At 34.7% G+C, this 13,084-nt stretch overlaps 1 protein-coding gene and 1 non-coding gene across 5 annotated transcripts in view; one reads left to right on the top strand and one right to left on the bottom strand.

Annotated features, from left to right (window-relative positions):
- CMYA5 (cardiomyopathy associated 5) overlaps positions 1-13,084 on the bottom strand; it is a 104,417-nt gene that overhangs the window by 61,960 nt on the left and 29,373 nt on the right. The window lies entirely within an intron of this gene.
- Positions 2,140-2,268, top strand: LOC131756492 (small nucleolar RNA SNORA72). Its single transcript, XR_009335666.1, has one exon. It is a non-coding gene; the product is annotated as a small nucleolar RNA SNORA72 (small nucleolar RNA).

The following is a 13,084-nucleotide window of genomic DNA, read 5'->3' as shown; positions in this document are numbered from 1 at the left end:
GAGATTTTAAAAAATACTGATGCCACACTATACCCCTTCCCACAGAGATGCTAGTTTAATCATACTAGGGTAGGAAGTTTTAAAAGCTTCCAGGTGACTCCATTATGCATCCAGAGTTGCAAATCACTGGCCTAACCAATCCTAGCTATAAAACTTAACTAGTACATGCCTTTTTAGCTTACCCTGAACACTTTTTAGTTTGTTAGGTTAGGCTGAAAGCCAAGACCACAAATCTTTGCAGGTACATTCAACTCCCCTTTCTGAAACTTCAGAGTTTCCCCAGCAGTCAGCTGCAAAGGGCTTATGGACTGCTGAGATCCTGATCTCCTTAGATCTCACCCATGACCAAGTCGAGCCTGGGGCAGCCAGAACCCCTGGGCCACTGGTCTTCAGTAGCAAGCATCCTCATCCATCTACCCCAGGGTGCTGAAACAATTTCATTTTCTACACATGCAGTGAGTGAAAATGGCTGGAAAGAGGTGAGAAGAACTGGTTTCTCCATTTCCCTGGTAACTCTGCTCTCATTTATTTGCTTTGGTATTAAACTACTGAACTTAATTAGTAATTGATACCTTATCTTGGTTCTGAACTGAATCTTATTTTTAATGTTTTTTCAGGCTCCTTTACATATCTAGTTAAACTTATTCCGTGAAATTTTCAATTCCTTCTACCCCTTCTCCCTTCTGTTTAACTTAACAAAGGCAGAATGAAATTAAAAATCAAGGTTATAGCATGCAACTGAAAAGTCAGCATTTCGAATGCCCATCATTGTAGTAGTATTACAAAAGCAATCATAATTCAGTTTAAAGTTAATTATTGATTGTAAATTCAATGTACTCAACCAGAGAAGTTTTCGTTACTCATTAGAATGAGTTCATGAGTGCTTAGCAGAATATCCAAATGTTGATCATAGAAAGATAGAGGCCTACTGAGGTGGGTTCACTCAATTATTTACTTATTTATTCACTCATTTACTTCTTCATTTAATAAAATTTTATTGAGTTTAAATACTAGGAATACAAATATAAAGACACAGAATCTTCTCTCAAGAAATTCAAAATCTAACAGGGAAACAGAACTAAACATTTTAATACAGTGTGGTAAGTTCATTTACAGAAAATAGGCAAGATACAGTGAGAACATAAAGAAGGGAACACCTCAAGAGGAAAGATACTTGCACTGTATTCTGAAGAGGAAACAGGAGTTTGCCAAATGGATGAAGAGTGGTGGTGGTGTAAGGATGGGAAGCTCATTCCAGGAAAATGTCACAGGATATGAAAAAAACGTACACATGAATAAATCAGTCTGGCTTACTGAGAAACCCAAAGTATTTGGGGATGTCCTGATTATTGGACAGGAGCAAAGGAATAGAAGAATAACACAGCCAACAGAAATCAGAGAATAACTATATTAGCATGTGTAAAGTCATAGCCCAAGTATTCAAATTACACTCAGTGTAAAGAAACCATTTTTCTTAATAGAAGACCAATGATCCCCCTAGAATTCAGAAGTGTTTCTTACTCAGGAACACAAATGTTCTCATCTATGCAAAGATGTATACATCAACTTTCCATAATTAATGGATATTGGCTATGAACATGATCTTATTCATTCTCCTCTGATTCTCACAAAGCAACCTTCTGATTATTACTTGGCTTCCCAAGCAGATTTATCTGAGAGTGAGGAGAAACACTTCTTGATGACCTGGGGAGCTCACTCCCTTCCTCCTTTCGAATTGGTCAAGGAGAAGGTTCAGTAGATTTGAGTTAGATCCAGGAAAGAATAGACTGATACCAAGTTGAGTGCCAAAGACTTCTTCTTTTTCAGGATAAACTTTATCTGATTTTCTTCTATTCCTATTTATTAAGAGAGATTTTTAATAATGAATGAATGCTAAATTTTATTATACAATTTTGATGCAACAATGAAGATGACCATATTCTTTATTCTGTTAATGTGGTGAATTACGATTGATTTCCAGATGTCAAACCAACCCTGAACTCCTGAAATGACTTCAACATGGTTGTGATGTATTATATTTTTTATATTAAAAAGCTGAATTTTGTTTAGGAATTTTGCTCCTGTGTTCATGAATAATTGGCCTATAATATCATTTCTTACAACGTGCTTGTCAGGTTTTTGTATCAAGATTGTGCTGCCTCTTGTAATAATCAGGGCAGGCTAAACATTTGCTATATTAAGACCATGCATGTGTCCCCAGACCTAGTTCTTTCCCAAGGTCTAATTTTGTAAATGCTGAGGATAAACCAAAAAAGAAAAACAAAACAAAACAAAACATTGTGCTGCCTCAAAGAACAAATTGGGAAGTGTTCTATCCTTCACTATTCTCTGGAAGAGTTTGTAGAAGACTGTACTATTTCTCCCTTGAGTGCTTGGTAGCCTTTACTGGTGAAGTCATCTGAACCTGTAGTCTTCTCTATGGTAAGGTTTTAATTAGCAGTTTAATTTATTTAATAGTTATGTGACTACCTGAAATTTCTTTTTGTGTCACTTTTGATATGTTGTATTTTTCTAAGAATTGACATATTTAACCTAAATTTTAAAAAAATCATTGGATTAAATTTGTTCATAGTATTCTTTCAGGATCTTTTAAGTTTTTGTAAGATCTAAAATTGTATCCATTTTTTCAATTCTGATATTGGTCATTTGTGTCTCCTTTTAATGTTCTTTATCTTTATAAAAATTGGCAGACATTATCATTTGGTAATCTTTTCAATAAAGTTTGGCTTTATTGATGTTTCCTATTTCATAAATGTCTGCTTTCTATTATTTCCTTTTTCAACTTTGAGTTTAATTAGCAAGTATTTTTCTACCTTCTTGAGATAGATTCTTATATCATTAATTTCTCCCTTTCTCCCTTTCTAATATTTCTAATATTTCTCCTTTACTATAACTTAAGACTAGGCATTTCTCTTTAACCAAAGATTTTGATGCATCACATAAAAGTTGGTATATAGTATTTTCATCATTATTATTATTAATCTCAAAATATTTTGAATTTCCATTGTGATATCTTATCTGACCCAGAAATTATTTACTTCTTTATTTATTTACTTCTTTTTCTTCCAGGTTTATTCAGATATAATTGACATAAAACACTGTATAATTTTAAGGTGTACAGCTTAACAATTTGACTTATATACATCATGAAATTATTATAATGAATTAATGAACATCCATCATCTCATATAATTATGAAATAAAAGGAAAAGAAAACATTTTTCCTTGTGATGAGAATGCTTAGGATTTACTCACATAACAACTTTCATAAAGCTAATTATATTTATCATGTTGTACATTAATTACATCCCTAGTACTTATTTATCTTATAACTGGGAGTTTGTACCTTTTGACCACCTCCATCCAATTCCCTCACTCCTTGACTCTGGTAACAACAAATCTGATCTCTTTTTCTAAAAGTCTGTTTGTTTTTTAAGTATAACTGACCTATAACACTACGTTAGTTCCTGGTACATAACGTGGTGATTCAATATTTCTATAATTTCAAAATGATCACTATAGTAACTCTGGTTACAATCTGTCACCATACAAAGATATTATATCATCACTGACTGTATTCTCCACACTGAACATTTCATACCTCTGACTCACTTATTATGCAACTAGAAGCTTGTGCCTCTTAATCTCCCTCACTTATTTCTCTCCTCTCTCCATTCCCCTCTCTTCTGGCAATGACCTCTTTGTTCTCTGTATCTATAACTCTGTTTTTGTCTTGTTTGTTCATGTTTTGTTTTTTAGATTCCATATATAAGTGAAATTATACAGTATTTTTCTTTCTCTAACTTATTTCACTTTAGCATAATAACCTCTAGGTCTATCCATGTTGTCACAAATGGCAAGATTTCATTCTTTTTTATGGCTGAGTAAAATTCCATTGTGTATATATGTGTGTGTGTAGGTTGCTTCCATATCTTGGCTATTGTAAATAATGCTGTAATGAACATAGGGGTGCAGATATCTTTTTGTATTAGTGTTTCATTTTCTTCAGATAAATATTGCTGGATCATATGATAATTCTATTTTTAATTTTTTGAGGAACCTCCATAATGTTTTCCATAGTGGCGGCACAAATTTACATTCCCACCAACAGTACACAAGGGTTCTCTTTCCTCCACATCCTCACCAACACTTATTATTGTTGTCTTTTTGATACTAGCCATTCTGACAGGTGTGAGGTGATACCTCATTGTGGTTTTGATGTGCATTTTCCTGATGATGAGTGATGTTGAGCATTTTTCATGAGCCAGTTGGCTACTTGAATGTCTTCTTTGGAAAAAGTGCCTATTCAGATCCTCTGCCCATTTTTTAAGTAAGTTGTATGGTTTTTGTTGTTGTTGTTTTTGTTTTTGATGTTCAGTTCTGTGCTTTCTTTATATATTTTGGATATTAACCTCTTATCAGGTATTTCATTAGCAAATATCTTCTCCCATTCAGTAGGCAGTCTTTTCATTTTGTTGATAGTTCTCTTGCTGTGCTTTTTAGTTTGATGTAGTCCCATTTGTTTATTTTTGCTTTTGTTTCCTCTGCCTGAGGAGACATATCAAAAAATATTGCTGAGATCAATGTCAAAGAGCATACTGCCTATGTTTTCTTTTAGAAGATTTATGGTTTCAGGTCTTATATCTAATTCTTTAATCCATTTTGAGTTTATTTTTGTATATGGTGTAAGAAAGTAGTCCAATATGATTTTTTTGCATGTAGCTGTCATTTTCCCAACACCATTTATTGAAGAGGCTGTCTTTTCCTCACTGTATATTCTTGCCCCTTGCATCATAGATTAATTGACCATATAAGTGTGGGTTTATTTCTGGGCTCTCTATTTTGTTTCATTGATCTGTGTGTCTGTTTTTGTGCCAGTACCACACTGTTTTGATTACAGAAGCTTTGTTGTATAGTTTGAAATCAGAGCACGTGATACCTCCAGCTTTGTTCTTCTTTCTCAAGATTGCTTTGGCTATTCAGGGTCTTTCATGGTTCCACACAAATTTTAGAAATATTTTTTCGAGTTCTGTGAAAAATGCCATTGGTATTTTGATAGGGATTACAATGAATCTGTAGGTTGCCTTGAGTAGTATGGTCATTTTAACAACATTAATTCTTCCAATTCATAGGCATGGTGTGTCTTTCCATCTGTTTATGTTGTCCTCAATTTCTTTCATCAGCATATTATAGTTTTCTGAGTACAGGTCTTTCATCTCCTTAGTCAGATTTTTCCTGGGTATTTTATTCTTTTTGATGCAATTGTAAATGGGATTGTTTTCTCAGTTTCTCTTTCTGATAGTTCATTGTTCATGTATAGAAAAGCAATAGATTTCTGTATATTAATTTTGTGTCCTGCACTTTTGCTGTATTCACTGATGAGTTCTACTAGTTTTTGGTGGCGTCTTGAGGATATTCTGTGTATAATATCACATCATCTGCAAACAGTGACAGTTTTACTTCTTTCTTTCCAGTTTGAATTCCTTTTATTTCTTTTTCTAAACTGATTGCTGTGGTTAGGACTTCCAATACTATGTTGAATAAAAGTGGTGAGAGTGGGCATCCTTGTCTTCTTCCTGACCTTAGAGGAAATGCTTTCAGCTTTTCACTGTTGAGAATGATGTTAGCTGAGGGCTTGTCATATGTAGACTTTATTATGTTGAGATATGTTCTTTCTATACCCACTTTACAGGGAGTTTTTTTTTTAAATCACAAATATATGTTGAATTTTGTAAAAAGCTTTTTTTGCATCTATTGATATGATCATGTGATTTTTGTTCTTCAATTTGTTAATGTGTATCATACTGATTGATTTGTGGAGATTGAACCATCCTTGCACATCTGGGATAAATCCCACTTGATCATGGTGTATGATCCTTTTAAAGTATGGTTGAATGTGTTTGCTAGTATTTTGTTGAGGATATATGATTATTTTAAGATGCTGATCTCTTAAGGTCAATCACATTTTAATAATCTTGCATTTTTACTCCCCTCCCCCCCACACACATTTAATGCTTTTTACATCATATTTTATATCTTTTTTGCATCGTTTGTATCCCTTAACCACATATTGTGAATATTGATGATTTTACTACTTTTGTCTTATAGCCTTCCTACTAGGTTTATAAGTGGTTGATCTACTACCTTTCCTTTGCCTTTACCAATGAAATTTTTCCTTTTGTAATTTTCACATTTCTAGTTATAGCCTGTTTTGTACACTCAGAAAATTCACTTTAATGTTTCTTGCAAAGCTGGATTTTTTGTTGCTGAACTCTTTTAGCTTTTGCTAGACTGTAAATCTCTTGATCTCTCCTTCAAATCTGAATGATAGTTTGCCAGGTGGAGTATTCTTAGTTGTACATCTTTTCCTTTCATCACTTTAAACATATCATGCTACTCTTTCTAGCCTGCAGAGTTTCTGCTGAAAAGTCATCTGATAGCTTTATGAAAGTTCCCTTGTACGTAACATGTTCATTTTCCCTGGCTGCTTTTAGTATTCTTTTTCTTTAATTTTTGCCATTTTAATTGTAACGTGTCTTGGTGCAGTCCTCTTTAGGTCGATTTTGTTTGGCACTCCCTGCTTCTTGGAACTCTTTGCTTCTGTTTCCCTTCCTTGGTTAGGGAAGCTTTCAGCTATTATGTTCTCTGCTCCTTTCTCTCTCTCTCTCCTCAACTTCTGAGGCCCCTAAAATGTGAATGTTAGTATGCTTGATATTGCCCTAGAAGTCTCTTAAACTATCCGCATTTTTTAAAATCCTTTTTTCTGTTTAGCTTGACTGATTTCCACTACTCTGTCTTCCAGTTTACTGATATGCCCCTCTGTATCATCTAATCTATTGTTGATTCCTTCTAGTGTATTTTTTATTTCAATTATTATTATTATATTCTTCAGCTGTGTTTGGTTTTTCTTTACATTTTCTAACTCTCTGTTAGAAACTATTGACTGCTCACTGTGTTCATACATTCTTCTCCCAAGTTCTTTCAACATCATTATGATCATTACCTTGAACTCTTTGTCGGATAGACTGCTTATCTCCACTTCACTTAGTTCTTCTTCTGGGGTTTTATCTTATTCCTTCATTCAGAACATATTCTCTGTCACTTCATTTTGCCTAACTCTCTGTTTTTATTTCTATGTATATGGCATGTTGATTTCATTTTCCAATCTTAGAGAAGTAGCCTTAAGTAGGAAACATACTATACGCCCCAACAGCACACTCCCCTTTGGTCACCAGAGCTATATGCTGCAGGGGTGCCCTCTATATGGGCTGAATTGGTCTTTCTGCTGTGGCAGGCTGACTACTGTGGGTGCACTGCTAGGTATGTGGCTGGCCCTCAGCTCAATTGGTTGCCAAGCCCTGCCTAGTCAGAGATTATCTTAAAACATATTCCTTAATTTCAAAATACATAGTGATTTCCTAGTTATCTTTTTTGTTAATGCTTTCTAGTTTAACTGCATTGTCACCAAATAATTTATTTTATAGAAGTTATACTTTGAAATTTATTGAGATTCGCTTTATGGCTATATGGCCAAATTTTGTTTGTTTGTTTAAATATTTATGTGTTCTGAAAAAGAATATGTGTCCTGCGGTTTTTCAGTATTGTTCTATGTATGTCAGGTAGGTCAGACTTATTAGTTGTGTTATTCAAATCTTTTTATTATTTTTAAAAATATTACTATGTGCTTTACTATGTGTTGTATAATTCTCATACAACAATTCCGTAAGTAGATATATTAATTTACCAGATGAGGAAACAGGCCTGGGGGATTAAGTATTTTTTGCAAATCAAATCTTTTTATCTTTAATGATAATATGGGATCTTAGTTCCCTTGGCCCACAGCAGTGAAAGTACTGAGTCCTAACCACTGGATACCTAGGGAACTCCCACAAAGATTTTTAAAATCAACTCTGCCAATTTAAATGGAGCACTTAGTCCATTTAAGCTTAATATAATTACCAATACAATTACCATATATTTGGTGTTAAACCTTCCATCTTATTATGTGCTTTCTATTTATACTACCTAGTCTATGTTCCTTTTTCTCTCCTTTCTTGCCTTGTTTTAGATTGAACATTTATTATTATTCTATTTACCCCCTTTATTAGCTTGGCAGTTATATTTTACTATTCTTTTAGTGATTATCCTAGAGATTTCAACATGCCTCTTTGAATCATTAATGTCTAACATAAATTGGTATTTATATCTCTTCCAAGACAACACAAGGGCCATAAATTATAATTTCAACTTACATGCTGTTATAATTGTACATTTTAATTCTGTAAATGTTTTAAAATCTCATAGCCATAATTTTACTATTGTTTTAAACTGCCAATATTCATTTAGATTTGCCTATATATTTAATTTTTTTATATTGTGTTTCATTCCTTCCTCCACCTCCAATATTCCAACTGGAATCATTTTCCTCCTCTCTAAAACATTCACTTTAGTATTTCCTTTACTGTGAATTTTCTGGTGGTAAATTCACCCTACTTATTCCTTTAAAAGTGTTTTTACACATCCATTCTAAGAGTCTTTTTTCAGGGTATAAAATTCTATATTGGCAGGTATTTTTCTCTGAACACCTGATTCTACCATATTTAACCAGTATTTTCTTTCAATACTTTATTTACTTTTTAAATTTTTATTCAAGTATAGTTGCTTTACAATATTGTGTTAGTTTCTACTGTACAGCAAAGTGAATCAGCTGTATGTATACATATATCCCCTTTCTTTTGGATTTCCTTCCCATTTAGACAACCACAGAGCATTGAGTAGAGTTCTCTGAGCTATACGCTAGGTTCTCGTTAGTTATCTATTTTATACATAGTATTAAGTGTCAATACTGTATATATGTCAATCCCAATCTCCCAATTCATCCCATCCCCCCTTTCACCCTAGGCATCCATACGCTTGTTCTCTCTGTGTCTCTATTTCTGCTTTGTAAATAAGATCGTCTATACAATTTTTTTCAGATTCCATATATATGCATTAATATACAATATTTGTTTTTCTCTTTATGACTTACTTCACTCTTTATGACAGTCTCTAGGTCCATCCACGACTCTACAAATGACCCAGTTTCGTTCCTTTTTATGGCTGAGTAATATTCCATTAAAATGTCATTCAAAGAGGGCAGAGAGGAGAAGCAAGAATAACTACAATCTTGCAGACTTGGAACAAAAACCACATTCACAGAGAAAGAGACAAGAAGAAAAGGCAGAGAGCTATGTACCAGATGAAAGAATAAGGTAAAACAAAAAAACAACAACTAAGTGACATGGAGATAGGCACCCTTCCAGGAAAAAAATTCAGAATAATGATAGTGAAGATGACCTAGGACCTCAGAAAAAGAATGGAGGCAAAGATCAAGAAGATGAAAGAAATGTTTAACAAAGACCTAGAATAATTAAAGAACAAACAAAAAGAGATGAACAATACAATAACTGAAATGAAAACTACACTAGAAGGAATCAATAGTAGCATAACTGAGGCAGAAGAAAGGATAAGTGACCAGGAAGACAGAATAGCGGAATTCACTGCTGCAGAACAGAATAAAGAAAAAAGAATGAAAAGAAATTAAGACAGCCTAAGAGACCTCTGGGACAACATTAAGTGCAACAACATTCGCATTATAGGGGTTGCAGAAGGAGAAGAGAGAGAGAAAGGACGAGAGAAAATATTTGAAGAGATTATAGTTGAACACTTCCCTAACAAGGGAAAGGAAGTAGCCACCCAGGTCCAGGAGGTGCAGCAAGTCCCATACAGGATAAACCCAAGAAGAAACACGCCAAGACACATAGTAATCAAATTGGCAAAAATTAAAGACAAAGAAAAATTATTGAAAGCAGCAAGGGAAAAACAACAAATAACATACAAGGGAACTCCCATAAGGTTAACAGCTGATTTCTCAGCAGAAACTCTACAAGCCAGAAGGGACTGTCATGATATACTTAAAGTGATGAAAGGGAAGAACCTACAACCAATATTACTCTACCTGGCAAGGATCTCATTCAGATTCGATGCAGAAATCATAAGCTTTACAAACAAGCAAAAGCTAAGAGAATTCAGCAAAACCAAACCAGCTCCACAAGAAATGCTAAAGAAACTTCTCTAAGTGGGAAACACAAGAGAAGAAAAGGACCTACAAATTTGTTGGGAGTCCACCTGCTGATGCAGGGGACACAGGTTCGTGTCCCAGTCTGGGAGGATCCCACACGCCACAGAGCAGCTGGGCCTGTGGGCCATGGCCGCTGGGCCTGCACGTCGGGAGCCTGTGCTTTGCAATGGGAGAGGCCACAACAGTGAGAGGCCCACATACCGCAAAAAAAAAAAAACCCAAAACAATTAAGAAAATGGTCATAGGAACATACATATCAATAATTACCTTAAAGGTGAATGGATTATATGCTCCAACCAAAAGACACAGGCTTGTTGAATGGATACAAAAACAAGACCCATATATATGCTGTCTACAAGAGACCCACTTCAGACCTAGGGACACATAGAGACTGAAAGTGAGGTGATGGAAAAAGATGTTCCATGCAAATGGAAATCAAAAGAAAGCTGGAGTAGCTATACTCATATCAGATAAAATAGACTTTAAAATAAAGAATGTTACAAGAGACAAGGACACTACATAATAATCAAGGGATCACTCCAAGAAGAAGAGATAACAATTATAAATATATATGCACGCAACATAGGAGCACCTCAATACATAAGGCAACTGCTAACTGCTATATAAGAGGAAATCAACAGTAACACAATAATAGCGGGGGACTTTAACACCTCACTTACACCAATGGACAGATTATCCAAACAGAAAATTAATAAGGAAACAGAAGCTTTAAATGACACAATAGACCAGATTGATTTAATTAATATTTATAGGACATTCCATCCAAAAACAGCAGATTACACTTTCTTCTCAAGTGTGCATGGAACATTCGCCAGGATAGATCAGATCTTGGGTCACAAATCAAGCCTCAGTAAATTTAAGAAAACTGAAATCATATCAACCATCTTTTCTGACCATAATGCTATGAGACTAGAAATGAATTACAGGGAAAAACCGTAAAAACCACAAACACATGGAGGCTAAACAATACGTTACTAAATAACCAAGAGATCACTGAAGAAATCAAAGAGGAAATCAAAAACTACCTAGAGACAAATGACAATGAAAACACGATGATCCAAAACCCATGGGATGCAGCAAAAGCAGTTCTAAGCGGGAAGTTTATAGCTATACAAGCCTACCCCAAGAAACAAGAAAAATCTCAAGTAAACAATCTAACCTTACACTAAAGGAACTAGAGAAAGAAGAACAAATAAAACCCAAAGTTAGTAGAAGGAAAGAAATCATAAGGATCAGAGCAGAAATAAATGAAATAGAAACAAAGAAAACAATAGCAAAGATCAATAAAACTAAAAGCTGGTTCTTTGAGAAGATAAACAAAATTGATAAACCATTAGCCAGAAGCATCAAGAAAAACAGAGGACTCAAATCAATAAAATAAGAAATGAAAAAGGAGAAGTTACAACAGACACCACAGAAATACAAAGAATCCTAAGAGACTATTACAAGCAACTCTATGCCAATAAAATGGAGAACCTGGAGGAAATGGACAAATTCTTAGAAAGGGATAACTTTCTAAGACTGAACCCGGAAGAAATAGAAAATATGAACAGACCAATCACAAGTAATGAAATTGAAACTGTGATTAAAAATCTTCCAAAAAACAAAAGTCCAGGACCAGATGCCTTCACAGGTGAATTCTATCAAACATTTAGAGAAGAGCTAATATCCATCCTTCTCAAACTCTTCCAAAAAATTGCAGAGGGAGGAACACTCGCAAACTCATTCTATGAGGCCACCATCACCCTGATACCAAAACCAGACAAAGATACTACAAAAAAAAGAAAACTACAGACCAATATTACTGATGAATATAAATGCAAAAATCCTCAACAAAATCCCAGCAAAGAGAATCCAACAACACATTAAAAGGATCATACACCGCGATCAAGTGGGGTTTATCCCAGGGATGCAAGGATTATTCAATATACACAAATCAATCAATGTGATACATGATATTAACAAATTGAAGAATAAAAACCATATGATCATCTCAATAGATGCAGAAAAAGCTTTTGACAAAATTCAATACCCATTTATGATAAAAACTCTCCAGAAAGTGGGCATAGAGGGAACCTACCTCAACATAATAAAGGCCATATACAACAAACCCACAGCAAACATCATTCTCAATGGTGAAAAACTGAAAGCACTTCCTCTAAGATCAGGAACAAGACAAGGATGTCCACTCTCACCACTATTATTCAACATAGTTTTGGAAGTCCTAGCCACGGCAATCAGAGAAGAAAAAGAAATAAAAGGAATACAAATTGGAAAAGAAGAAGTAAAACTGTCACTGTTTTCAGATGACATGATACTATACATAGAGAATCCTAAAGATGCCACCAGAAAACCACAAGAGCTAATCAATGAATTTGGTAAAGTTGCAGGATACAAAATTAATGCACAGAAATCTCTTGCATTCCCATACACTAATGATGAAAAATCTGAAAGAGAAATTATGGAAACACTCCCATTTACCACTGCAACAAAAAGAATAAAATACTTAGGAATAAACCTACCTAGGGAGACAAAAGATCTGTATGCAGAAAATATAAGACACTGATGAAAGAAATTAAAGATGATACCAACAGATGGAGAGATATACCATGTTCTTTGACTGGAAGAATCAATATTGTGAAAATGACTATACTACCCAAAGCAATCTACAGATTCAATGCAATCCCTATCAAATTACCAATGGCATTTTTTAGGGAACTAGAACAAATCATCTTAAAATTTTTATGGAGACACAAAAGACCCCGAATAGCCAAAGCAGTCTTGAGGGAAAAAAATAGAGCTGAAGGGCTTCCCTGGTGGTACAGTGGTTGGGAGTCCACCTGCTGATGCAGGGGACACGGGTTTGTGCCCCGGTGCAGGGGGATCCCACATGCCGCGGAGCAGCTGGGCCCGTGAGCCATG

This window comes from Kogia breviceps, chromosome 4 (assembly GCF_026419965.1).
Source record: "Kogia breviceps isolate mKogBre1 chromosome 4, mKogBre1 haplotype 1, whole genome shotgun sequence".
NCBI lineage: Eukaryota > Metazoa > Chordata > Mammalia > Artiodactyla > Physeteridae > Kogia > Kogia breviceps.
The sequence above is the reverse complement of the archived record's forward strand: the minus strand, read 5'-3'. Positions and strand labels throughout refer to the sequence as shown.